Source organism: Barbus barbus (genome assembly GCF_936440315.1).
Source record: "Barbus barbus genome assembly, chromosome: 22".
Classification (NCBI taxonomy): Eukaryota; Metazoa; Chordata; class Actinopteri; order Cypriniformes; family Cyprinidae; genus Barbus; species Barbus barbus.
Window position 1 is genome coordinate 22,816,134 of NC_136750.1, and position 13,481 is coordinate 22,829,614.

The 13,481-nt window shown below is 35.5% G+C and overlaps 1 pseudogene across 1 annotated transcript; it reads right to left on the reverse strand.

The window, feature by feature from the left end:
• Window positions 1-2,712: 2,712 nt before the first annotated feature.
• Window positions 2,713-10,688, reverse strand: LOC306888689 (monocarboxylate transporter 13-like; annotated as a pseudogene). Its single transcript has 5 exons — window positions 10,625-10,688; window positions 9,467-9,721; window positions 8,067-8,211; window positions 5,265-6,110; window positions 2,713-2,846 (listed from the first exon to the last, which is right to left on the reverse strand). The product of its transcript is annotated as a monocarboxylate transporter 13-like (transcript).
• Window positions 10,689-13,481: the final 2,793 nt, after the last annotated feature.

Sequence of the window (13,481 nt, forward strand, 5' to 3'; positions counted from 1 at the left end):
TCATTCATAATACATATCTCACTGATATAACTTTTTATGAAACATCAAACGCCGAAGGTTAAATGGCCATAAGGATGAATAGACACGGTGACCTCAAAAGCTACACTTAAAGGAATAATTTACCTAAAAATAAATTCCCAAAATTTCTAAATCTGCTAAAAACCTTGGAACCAGATAAAGTCTGGGTTTATTGGTTGAGGTGCCATTTGGTTCGATTTTTTTTTTTTATCTGACGAGGTTTACAAGTTTTTACCTCATTGCCTGCACAGAAAGAGCACAGCCTGTCCTTTCTGGTGCAATAATATCCAAGGCTACATTTCCTAAATGTATTGTAAGTAGATGCCTTTGGGAAACGCAGCTTAGGTCTGTCTGTGTTTGCCTGTCACTACTGAAAGGTTATGTTTGCTGAGTCTGTACATAGTCTGTTCCTATTGTAGTTTCCTAGTTTTCAAAGAGCTGGTCACATTAATCAGGTGTTCTGCCACTTTGTATTTTCTGTTCAGAGAGAAACATTTCCAATTTGTTGTCATTTTTGTTCAATTTCTTAGGTAGTTTTCCTTTTGTCTTTATTATTAGATTGAGTCTAATTTAGTTTTCATCTTGAGGCTTCACTGAATGTTGCCATCATGCATCATTCTGACTGTCTGTTTCTGGGTTTACTGCCTAACCTGGACTACACCAAGGTCAAAGTTAAGAGGCCCAGTTTTACGGGTGGAGGGAAATATGGCTGGAGAAACGGACCTGGGATCCGTTATTCCACTTAACTCCATCAACTGTTTCCAATTACAGACTTCAAAGGACTCATCGCCTCAACCGTGTTTAAAAGAAAGGATGGCTCAGGTCAGAAGAAAACAGCGTGAGTCCTATTTTCTCTCATTACAGCATTATTTCTTTTCTCTTTGGGATTTACTGATGGGATCAAGTGTCAAAAACTATATGTAATATATAGGCCTATGTTTCTGCTTGAAATGATAACTTATTGTACAGTAAAATGTAAATTATAATAAAATTACATAAAAAAACAAATATAAAATAATAATAAAAGATAAAATGATAAGATCTGTTAACTAAAACCATAAGAAATATATATAACTAGAAAAAAATCAGAAATGAAACAAAATACAAATAAGTTGAATTTGAAATACTAAAATTCTTATAAAACTGAAATAAAAATAAATTGAAGCTATGAGTAAAAACTTAAAATAGGCAAAAACAGATTATAAAATTACTAAAATATGAATAAATACTAGTATATAAATAACATTAAAAACTCAATACAGTTATGGCCTGTTTCCTTGTGTGCATGTGTTTGTGTTTAGTTTAATACTTGCATGTTAAAATAAAGGACAACAAGACAAAAGATAATATAAGGGAAAGTCAAAACTGTGCTTGTGAACAGACTAAAATGTGAAGAATTTTTCATTTGTATGCCATTGAAGGCTCTTATTGTCTAGCATAATATTTGCTTTCTCAGATTCATGGGAAGTAACAAGCATATTGAATTTTATTTCTGTTATTTTCATTTTTTTGCCATTTGAAAAGCCATTTATCTGTGATACACACAGACCAGCATGCATAAAACACATCAAAGTGCAGATGTTGGGAACAGATTATTGTGAAGAGACGAGAGATGAGAAATATGCTTTGATATCTTATAAAGATGGTTTGGCTTTGAACGGTTACCGTTTCATCACACAGTGTAAACAGGAAAGATCTAGACACTACTATCTATCGTGTGGTTTTCTTCAGCAGCATGTGCCTGTGTTTTTAGTCTATGCCTTCAGAAAGACGTTTATCTCCCACAGATCCAAGATAAAGCTGTTGTAAGATGTTTTATTGCAAAACAAAATGCACTTTAATACCTTTTTTCTTGATTTATGCTCTCTTAAATGTACACTCAGTAACTTTTATGCTGCACTGACTGATGTGGCAGTTTCTCCATGTAAAATAAACAGCGTTCAAACAGCGTTTTAATCTAATATGAGTTTATACATAAAAAAACATAGCTTATTTATAGTATGAATAAAACAAATAATGAGGAAAAAGGGAATTTAGATGAGTTTCACTGTAGCCATCCATCCTGCATTTCTCTTTTCTCACCTTTAGAGGGCGATAAATTAGAATGTTTTATAAAATGTGGGATTTAGGTGACATCCAGACCTGGGGATGGCACTTTGAAAAAAAAAAAAAAAGTAATGTTTCAAACCCAAATTTGTGTCATTTTGGACAGACAGACTAAAATACATTCTTAATGTCATACAAGAAATTGCAGTCTATATGGTTCTTGACGGCATGTGATCATCTTTGGCTGTAGCTAAACTGAGTCAGCTTCCATTAGTCCATTAAGTCACTGTTCATTTTCCAGAGCAATAGATCTGATGAAATATTGCTTGTAATGGCATCACTGTAGGACTACACTAAGAAGACTTCCCAGAATCCATCAAATGCTTCATTTAGGTGGGAAATGTCTGTTCACTCAGAGTCATTAAGAGTGATAGTTTCCTTCAGGAATGGACAGACAGTGCATGTCAGCACATAAGGCCATGTTGTCAGTTTACACCTTTCATGACAGTCATCTCTAATTATAATCTCTGTTTACATGGCTGTATTTGTGGTTTAACACATTACATATTATGTTAGAGCCTCCTCTTTCAAACTTTTTCTGAAATTGAAATTTCTGTGTTTCAGATCCTCATGTCCTTTCCCGTTCTCCTAATTGACGTCTTTTCCCTTTTCTGGCCCTTTTTTGTTCATCTGCTGTAACACAAGCAGAAAGAGGGAGGCGACGAGAAGAGCCACACCCGCCATCAGAAAACCAGTGCCATAGTCAAACAGTAGAAAATATGAATAAACAGTAGAAACAGTAGAAAATATTAATAACAGTCAATTAGTTTGAAATTGTATTTTCTCTTAAAACAATAGTTAAACATTTGCTGAATATTTACTGACCCTCAGGCCATCCAAGATGTAGATGAGTTTTGGAGAAAATCGGCATTTCATCAGTTGCTCATCAATGGATCTTCTGCAGTGAATGGGTGCCGTCAGAACGAGAGTTGAAACAGCTGATAAAAACATCACACTAATCCACAAGTAATCCACCCAACTCCAGTCCATCAGTTAATGTCTTGTGAAGTGAAAAGCTGAGTGTTTGTAATAAACATCCAACATTAAGATGTTTTTAACTTTAAAATGTTGCTCTATTCCTAACATTGCTTCTGCAGTGATAAAGTCATTGTGTCTGAATCAGGAGAGAAATATGGACAGATCAATGACCGTTTACAAGCAGAAACAGTCCAAGACAGTATTACACAAGTAGATTTTGATGTGAGAGGACAACCAGGGAAAGACTTTTTCACTGGAGGAAGCATTATGGACTCAGTTTTGGTCATTTGATGGTTTAAAGTTAAAATGCCTTAATGATGGATTTGTTTCTTACAAACATGCATATTTTCACTGCACAAGATATTAATGGATGGACAGGTGGCATGTGGATTACTTGTGGATTATTGTGATGTTTTTATCAGATGTTTGAACTTTCATTCTGACGGCACCCATTCACTACAGAGGATCCATTGGTGAGCAACTGATATAATGCTGAATTTCTCCAAAACTCATCTACATCTCGTATGGTCTTAGGGTGAGTAAAGTGTCAGTAAAATTTCCTTTTTAGGTAAACTATTAATTGACCAATCTATAAAATAAAACCACAAATCTCTTATGTGGTCAGATTTTCTATACAGTTATAAAATATGGTAAGTAGTTTTTAATATTATGACAATGTTATTAGCTTGCAATATTTGAGCAAAATGAGAGTGTGCTGCTTGCATGCAACACTTGCTGCAACAATTCTAGGGTGTTGTAGGTGGTTGCAAGGGCATTTGTATGCAGTTGCAATAGGATGTTCTGGACAGTTGCGCGTGCATAACAGTGACACTTGCCCAAGCACCACTAATTAGCCTGCAGTTGTTCGTGCATCTTCCCACCTCACGTTTTCGGGCCAAGCTGCTTTCTGAATGCACATTTCCCTGCACATTTATTTTAAATGATCAATCAATTAAAGCACAGAGGAATAGAGCGCCTGTGAAGTCCCTGACGCAGTGATTATTTGAGATGTCTTTTATAATGCCATGTAAAGGAGTTTTCCAACCCGATTAAAATTCACTGAGAAAAACTGCTGCAGAGCTAATTTATGGTGTAATTACACCGCCGGTTATGAAGCCCAGCAGACTACACTCTTAACCTGTAGTGCCTAAAATAAAGGCTCTCCTCTCCTCTCCTCCCAAACATCAATCTGTGCTCTATTTAATGGACTAAAACCCCAAGAGATTCATATTAAGTACATTAGTCTTTCAGAATACAGATATAGATATAGTTTTTGCAGTCAATGCCTTTAAATGGACAAATGAGGTTTAGTGTTGAACAGCCTCTGGTGCGGGAGAGGTTTTTGGCTGCTTGGGATGAAAACTCCTCCAACTTGTGCCATGTTTTGGCAGATGTTTTCGAGAGAAAAGTTGTTAGGTAAGAGCAAAATGTCATTATTTCAACATTACAGAACTATCTATTTGAAGTTTCCCTATCAGAGCTTATTGTCTAGCAATCAATTACAGCTATTATATACATTGTTGTTCTTGGTTGTTTGTTTGTTTGTTGATTTATTGGCCACTTTTGCAGAGCTCCGCTGATGTATTATCGCACAACCGTTTGTGATGTGTTAGGTACTGAGCAGCGGACACAGAAAAATTGCAGCCAATGAAACCAAATAAATGGTTTAAATTTGGTGAGGGCAGTCAAAGCGTGGCCTGCTATTGAAACAGGAAAAGTAATTTATGCAGTGACCAATAATCCATGAAATTAACACAATAGCCCAGTGCATTTCTCTGATAGGCAATGCTTTATGTATAACACAGTTTTTTTTATTTTTTTTTATTAACAATATCAGAATGAAACAAACAAACACCAGGGGAAGATTTACATTTATTCATTTAGCTGAATAAATGTATATATATTTATATATTTTATAAATTATAATATATATACTGTATGATGTGGCCAAGTCGTGCATCAGAGGATGTATAAGTAACTGAAATATTTATTATATATTATATTATATTATATTATATTGTTAGTGATTTATGAGTGATTACTGATTATTGAGTGATTACACACTCAACAAATAAATCAATCAATCACAAATATAATATAATAATTTTGATGTCATTGCTTAGGATAGTCACTAGTGACCAAATTTATTTTAAACAACTCACCTGCCAAAGGCGGTCCAAGGAGGCCACCGCTGCTGCGGATGAGCATGAAGAAGCCCAGAGCACTTCCCAACCTCTGCACCCCCACCACTTCCGCGAGTACTGTGATGTGAATGGCCACAGTCGCTCCAAACACCAGTCCATAACCCGCACTGAACAGCGCTAGCCGGGTGAATGTGGTTGCAAGTGGGCAGAGCAGCAGAACAATACCCAACAGAATCACTGTGATGATTAGTTGATGGACTGTCTTGACCAGCCGCAGATTAGCCACCCACCCAAATAACATCCGGCCTAACAAGTCCAGCACCGCAGAAATTGACATGAGAGCGGCTGCCTGGTACTCCTCCACTCCTTGACTCCGGGCGTACGGAACCAAAAAGAGAGATGGAGCAAAGAAGCCAAGAGCAGCGAAGACACCAAACATTGAGTAGACCATGAAGCGAGCATTAGCGATAAGAGTGTAGTCCACGTAACAAATGATTTTGACCTTCAGTGGATCAGATTTTTTTGAGTCTGACCTATTATTTGAACTTCTAGAGTCTATGTGAGGTTGAGATAACAGCTCCAGCTTGTGCTCTTTCTCCTCTACGAGCTCTTTAGGAGGAACATGTCTGCTGAGGGGTCTCAGAAGAGCTCCGCACAAACACAAGTTGAGCTGCAGAGCTCCCAGGATGAGCATCGTTCCCCTCCAAGAATACTGATCAACCATGAACTGGAAGGATGGGGTGAGGATGAAGGTGAGGATGCACTCTCCTGTGCTGGCCAGTGCATTGGCCACTGGCCGTCGCTTGTCAAAGTACCAGCCCAGCATGGTCATAGTAGGGGTCCAGGTCAGGGCATAGCCAAATCCTGCAGAGGACGTAACAAAAAAGACATTCAGAGAGCAAAGCAGGTGGATATACCTGAGCAAGCATTTATTCCTCTGACAAGTCATTAATTTTTCAAGGGTAAAACATTGCTGAAATGCCACTGGTTAAATGGACAACAGTATTACAAGATTATGTGTTTTATGACCATATATTAACACTGAATGTCCGATTCAAAAGTTTGAGGTCGGTATGATTTTACTGTTTTTTAAAAGACGTCTTTAATGCTCACCAAGGCTGCATTTATTTGATTAAAAATATAGAAAAATAACATTGTGACATATTACAATCTAAAATAACTGTTATCTATTTGAATATATTTTGAAATGTAATTTATTCCTGTGATGCAAAGCTAAATTTTCAGCATTATTACTCCAGTGTTCAGTGTTACGTGATCCTTCAGAAATCATTCAAATATGTTGATTCTGTGCTTAAATGGTTAGTTCACCCAAAAATGAAAATTAGCCCATGTTTTACTCACCCTCAAGGCATTCTAGGTGTATATGTCTTTCTTGTTTCAGTTGAATCCAATCAGAGTTATATTAAAAATTATCCTGGCTCTTCCAACCTTTAGAATGGGAGTAAGCGGGTGTTTTTGTTCAACAGTCCAAAAGAGGACAAATAAAGCGTGCGCATCCATAATAAAACTAGTCTCACATGGCTCCGGGGGGTGGGGGGGGGGGGGGGTGAATAAAGGCCTCTTGTAACGAATCGATGCATTTTTGTAAGAAAAATATCCATATTTAAAATGTTATAAATAAATTTTTCTCACTTCCGCTATCTGTCATACGTGGAATGACGTAGGACGTATGTGTTGCGAGCGCACCTGTGAGATATGCTAGTCTCGCGAGTTTGTTTACAGGAGCAAAGGAAGCAAAGTTTCCTTACTTTAACAAAGGAAAACCAGTCTCCTTTTGGCTTATATCGAAATCCACCTACATTTTTCTTTACAAATCCTCGTGTTGTGCTTCTAATTCGTGACCGGCGTTTTGTTTTGCTGTCTCTCCTCCGCGCTTCCGCGTTCATCAGTAATCAACGGCATGTGCGCGATGCATACGTCCTATTCAAAACTTTCAGTCACGTGACCAGATCTAAGACTTGGAAGGCAAAACATCCACAGAACTGCTGCACAGGCGTGTCAATTTTTCATCTGTTTCCCAGCCGCAAATATTTAGATCACCTCTCAAAAGAATAAAACAAAGGTATTTCTGAACAAAATGCAAGTTTTGGCCATTTGCAATCCAAAAACACCCGCCTACTCCCATTCTAGGAAGACCCAGGATCATTTTTATTAAAACTCCAATTGGATTTGAAGAAAGAAGAAAGTCTTATACACCGAGGATGCTTTGAGGGTGAAAAACATGGGCTAATTGTCATTTTTGGGTGAATTAACCCTTCAAGAAACATTTCTTATTATTTTAAATGTTGAAAAAGTTGTGATGCGTGAAGCGTGATATATTTTTCTTTTTTTCTTTCTGCTTTATTGGGCTGACAAAATCTGTACATGTTTTAGTGCTATTGTTAGTGTTTATATATATAAAAATATATAAAAAATTGCAAAGAAATTTTGCTAAATTAGAATTGCAATTAATGAATTGAACAACAGTACATGAATAATTCAACTAAATGCACCAATAGTCACAATGAACAAAATAAATTCAACATTTTCTTTCTTTCTTTCTTTCTTTCTTTCTTTCTTTCTTTCTTTCTTTCTTTCTTTCTTTCTTTCTTTCGCCCCTACCCTTTCATCATATTCTCTGCTGTGTTCCTGAATCTGAGAGGTTCATGAATAAGATCACATACAGCTACTATAAATGGCTAATGACCTTTTCAAGTTGTGAATCCTCATTGAAACACTGGAAACATGAATGTGTGTGTGTGTGTGTGTCCAGTAGCAAGTGAGTACAGCAATATGCTCCACTGCTGGCTGCGCTCTTACCTGTAAGGAACCCCACAGTGATGTACAGCTGTAGCAGATCCTGGGCATATGACCCAGCCACCATCCCTATGCTGCTCAGCAGACCCCCACCATGACCACTGGCCGATGGCCGAAATACGCACTACGAAATACGAGCCTACGGGGGCTGAATCACAGACAAACACGAAGCATACAGTCATGACATACTGTATCACCAGGAGGCAAGTGCTCCATCAGCCCAGTAACGCTATTATACTGGGAGACAGAGAAATGGAGGGTAGAACACAAACTCATAGTTCTAGTCCCCTGCTCTGTTAGATTTATTTCAGCCACACAATGTTTTAAAGTCTGATGGTGCCAGAGAACATGAGCGTGTCTCTAACAAATATTACAAGATTAAAGTGAGCTTGTGTGTTGGCATGCATCTTAATCACAAATCAGATCAGACAACAGTGAAGATCAAGTGTGACAAAGAGTTTTCAAGTGTTTTTCGCAAATCGCATCTTCATGGTTCGCAGCTTAGATTTTGTGTAATATAACATTAGGTAAAACAATGAATATGAACTAATCGGCCTAATATTTGAATAACAAAAAATATTAGTAATAGAAATTATTCATATATGTAAAAAAAAGAAAGAAAAAAAGATGAGAACATAAATGTCTAACAAATATTAAAAGTTCACAATGAGGTTGTGTGCATCGTAATCATGAATATGATCAGAAAATGATGAAAATCAAGTGTGACAAGCATTTTTACTAATCTTCATTTATAGCCAAATTGTTTGCAGCTTTGATTTTGTATTAAAATTGAATTGTGAAAAATAACATTAGTGCAAATATATTAAATATGTGATATTAACAAATAATACTTAAATAATATACTATAATACTACATATAAACTGATTAATAAATAAGTAAATAAATATACTAGAACATGAATGTGTCTCTAACAAATATTAAAAGATTAATGATTGTGTGTCAGTATGAGTCTTAATAATGAATTAGATCAGGCAACGATGACAATCAAGCATTTTTACCAAATGACATCTTCATTTTATTAAATCTTTGCAGCTTAGATTTTGTGCAAACATTGCACAAAATATCATTAGTGCAAACAATTCTTATAGTGCACATAATACGTTTAACAATATTTTAATGATATTAAATGAATTATAATATTAATATTTTATTAAATAAATTACATTAATATAATATTTGTTAAATTCATTAATAAGAAAATGAATTTTACAAGAGAACATATTAAAAGATTACAACAAGCTTGTATGATCAAGTGTGACAATGAGTTTTTTTAGTCACATTTTCATTTTCAGTCAGTGTATATCCATGTATGACATTAAAAGGCAAAGGTGTGTCAGTGGAGTGCGCCCCCTGCTGGTTGAAGCTTTAAATTGCCACATACCCCCAAAATGAACAGTTGCCACAGAGATAGATGTGATCCATGAGCTTGCAGTCACTGTGGTTGCGAAGTAGTGGTAGATTTCTACGAAGAACACACCGAAGGACTTGATTACACCGAATGTCAGCCCAAAGACAAGGAAGGTGGAAAGCACTATGAACCAGCCATAGCTTCCATCCAGGGAACCTGCAGGCTGAACTGTTCGGCTCTTCCTTTGTAGTTCCATTGGAAGCTCAGGAGAGAAATTCAAAGCATCATCTGCAATCTAAAAACAAGATACAGCATACATCAGACTATTTTTATATTAATGGAATGCATAAATCCACACTGCCTAGTCAGCACCGATGTTCTCTGAGCTCAGTAACACATGAGACGAAAGTGATATAATTAATCAATTATTATCTCTAAGTGTCAAAACAGCTGAAGAGTGATTAACTACTACAAGCTGTAATCAGATATTATACAACGCTGAACTTATGTGTTTATCTATGTGGGAATGAATGCTTAACCTATGTCAAGACCCCTACAAGAATTTAGGAAACCCTGTAAACTTGTTTTCGCTTGGCCGTCTGTATAAGGCCAGCACACATAAACGGTCAGAGAACTAGTTCTTTATTACCGCCAGAAGCAAATGTTAACAGTCAGCGCTGAATCAGTCAGTTGAACGTATTTCGAGTTGATGGTGGTCTCTTTCATTATCCACATAGGGGTGTTTTCTAGAGCTGCTGACATGTTTCTCTGTCCTGTTTTATGTCCCATGTGTTTATGTTTAGGTGTGAAGAGCATGTCATGCAGGATAGAAGTTATCAGTTAGGACAGGTAAACACATGATGACCTGTTTATCACCCCCACACATTACATGAAACTTAAGAATGCCATGTAGGACAACACAGAAACCTATTTCAATAACCATCATATATATGATTTATTTTGCCATATTATTTTTTTTTTATATTTGTTATAGAGTATAGAGGCGGACATTCATTCATGATAATTTTAGTATGTTTTTATGTGTGTAAAATACTAAAATACTGCTATTTCATATGATATATTTTATCATGAAGCAATCATTTAAAATACAATAAGAATCTATATTCTGAATTTAATCACAGATGAAAGGGTTGCAGGGTCATTACATTTGCAAAACAAACATGATCTTACCTCTCATGGTGTCTGCCGGCTGAAAAGACTCCTTATTCCCACTTCCATGTTCTGCCTGGATCATCTTCAGTGAAGCTGCATATCCACACTACTGTACACAGAAATACAAACGTCAACACAGGGAACAAGTAGGAAGTGGGAGGTAACCTGCTATTTCATTTAAGAGGGAGAGATTTGGGAAAATAAAGGAGAAATTCTAGTATTATTATAATACAAATATTTAAAAAATAATTATACTGTATTTTCAACAACAAATATTACTTATATTATATTATATTATATAAAAAATCTTACTTCCGATAAATCGGTGGTGCATTTCCTGATAGTCCTCTATATTAGAGCATGTAAGAGAGTTTATCTTGTTATACTGCAGGAGTTGCACAACTTCTCTGGCCGAGCCTCACTGGCCCAACACTCGAATGACCTCTGGACCTGAGCATAAATAAGCTGTTTTTTAAAAATGAATTACTCTGCACAGTAATGTGCACAGCACATCATTCTCTAGAGCATAATAACAAGATGTGCCGAAATTTATTTTATCACGTTATCACCAAAATCACTTTTATAACCTACCATGCTAGGTTGAATATATATTATAATGCATTTCATCAATAGAAGCAAATGAACAGAGAAACACAGCTTCTTTACATAATTTTAAACTTTCCTTACGATAAAATTTATGAGCCTTCTGGTGCATTCAACACTTTAAAACATGTTTTGTTAGATAAGCTAGAAATGTGCATCGTGTGATAGCATCTAAATTAACTGCTTTTATTCAAGTCAAACATAAAATTTATAACTGAATGCATTAGCCAACACCAATGAAAATCATTTCTAAGGATCAGATATAAAATAAATGTGTAAAAACTGCACGATAACTTACCGAGAAAAAAGAAATGTACAGACACCGGCTTTTTTTGATAGACTCCAATATGGTACATAATTCCATTTCATTCTTTTCTTTTCATTCTCCTTCCTTTTCACTCAGTAGCTCACAAAGTGCCTAGTATATAATAGTAGGATTTTGAAGATGATATGGAGGGTTTTTGGGTAAACCTTTGACCTCTAAAGAATTTGATATGCTGTTTGTAAGTATAATATGTTATCTTGCCTAATTGTGTTTCAAATTAGCATCGTCCAAGGTCATCATATAGGACATCAAAAATAGTTTGAAAAAACATTCAAACATTGCAAACCTGTAATCTTGAACTACTGACACCCTATTTCAACTAAAATTGATGCATAAACAATACTTTACCCTGAGAACCAAAAGCAGTTCAGTAATAGCCTGAATCTCATCTCTCAGCCACTGTTCATTGATTAGTGGAGGTCATTTAAGCTTCCTCTGATGTTTGATCTTCACTGCTTAGAGCAAAAAACCAAAGGGTTTTGAAAAACAAATCAAAAGGAAGGAAAATTAAATAAGCTCGAGGGCCAATAAAAAATTAGTTTCATTGATGTTCTCCCTCTGTATGCATGTAAGTAGGAAGTATTTCCTAAAAGAAAGGTTAAACTGTCAAATGTGCATAAAAATTGCCAGCTTCAGATTCAGTCAGCTGTAATTGTTGGCTTCTGGACAGGCACTTACACACTATTCATTATGAAATAGATGGTGAGTAATATTACAGGGATGCTAAATGAAGTTTTCAAAAAACAACAACAACAAAAACACAAAACAAAAGGGGGATAGTAAAAACTACTCCAGACATGTTCAGCTTCCAAACAGAAGAACCAAAAGAATGCTGGTTGCACAACATGCATGTTAAATAATATGTTAATGTAATTCATATATGATAATACCTGTATATAAAATCCTGGAGTGGCAGTACATTGGACAAAAAGATGAGAAGTCATTTAGTATGACATTAACACCCATATTATTGATTTTTACTAATGCTTTAAATTTAATTTATAATAGATTACTGAAAAGGATATGTTTTGTCAAAGCATGCAACCTTGATAATGTGAATTATGAGTATATGTAAGTTTTACCTCTCTTTACTTTACAATGCCTTCATCTGCCATAGCTCAACCTGATTTCAGCATCGAAAGTCATAAAATATATGTTGGCATTCTCAGATATATTACTGAAACCCAAAGGTCATAATAAACTGCAATATGTCTGTCCAACTGTCTTCTGTCTGGGCAATAAAAATCAACTTAATCATCAACTTATGAAATTAATTTAGTGAGAAGCACTACATAATAATATCACATAAGCAGTCACTTTCAAGAAATATACACTATTACATTTTTTGTAGTATTTTATGATTTTTTAGTAGTATTTTTATTCACCAAAGCTGCATTTAGGTAAAAATAAAGATGATAAACAATGATATTATTATGTAAAAGAGCAGAAATTACTTCAGTCTTCACATGATCCTTCAGAAATCATTTTAATATGCTGATTTGATACTTAAGAAACATTTATTATTTTTGTTAGAAACAGCTTAATATTTATATGAAAACCATAATGACTTGATACATAGAAAGTTCATAAAACAGCATTTTAAACAGCATTCAATTTAATGCAGTCTTTCTCAAAACCAAACTTTTGAATGGTATTTCTTTAATATAGAGGCAGAAGCATAGCTAACTAACTAGAGAAACTGATCTTTTTCGTTAAACAGCACTGAAAGGTTCAAATAACGTACATTATGCTCACATGATCATCTTTAAAGTTAATGGTGCATGTCCTGTTTAAAGCTTCATAGGCTGAATGTTCTCTGACTAATTGCTGGTCTTGGATGAAATCCAATTAAAAAGAACTTTAATAACCAACCAACTCTCAGTTAGTTATCGAATATTGTGGCAGTGCCTGATTATCTGTGATCTTTTACTCTCTGGACATGCATCA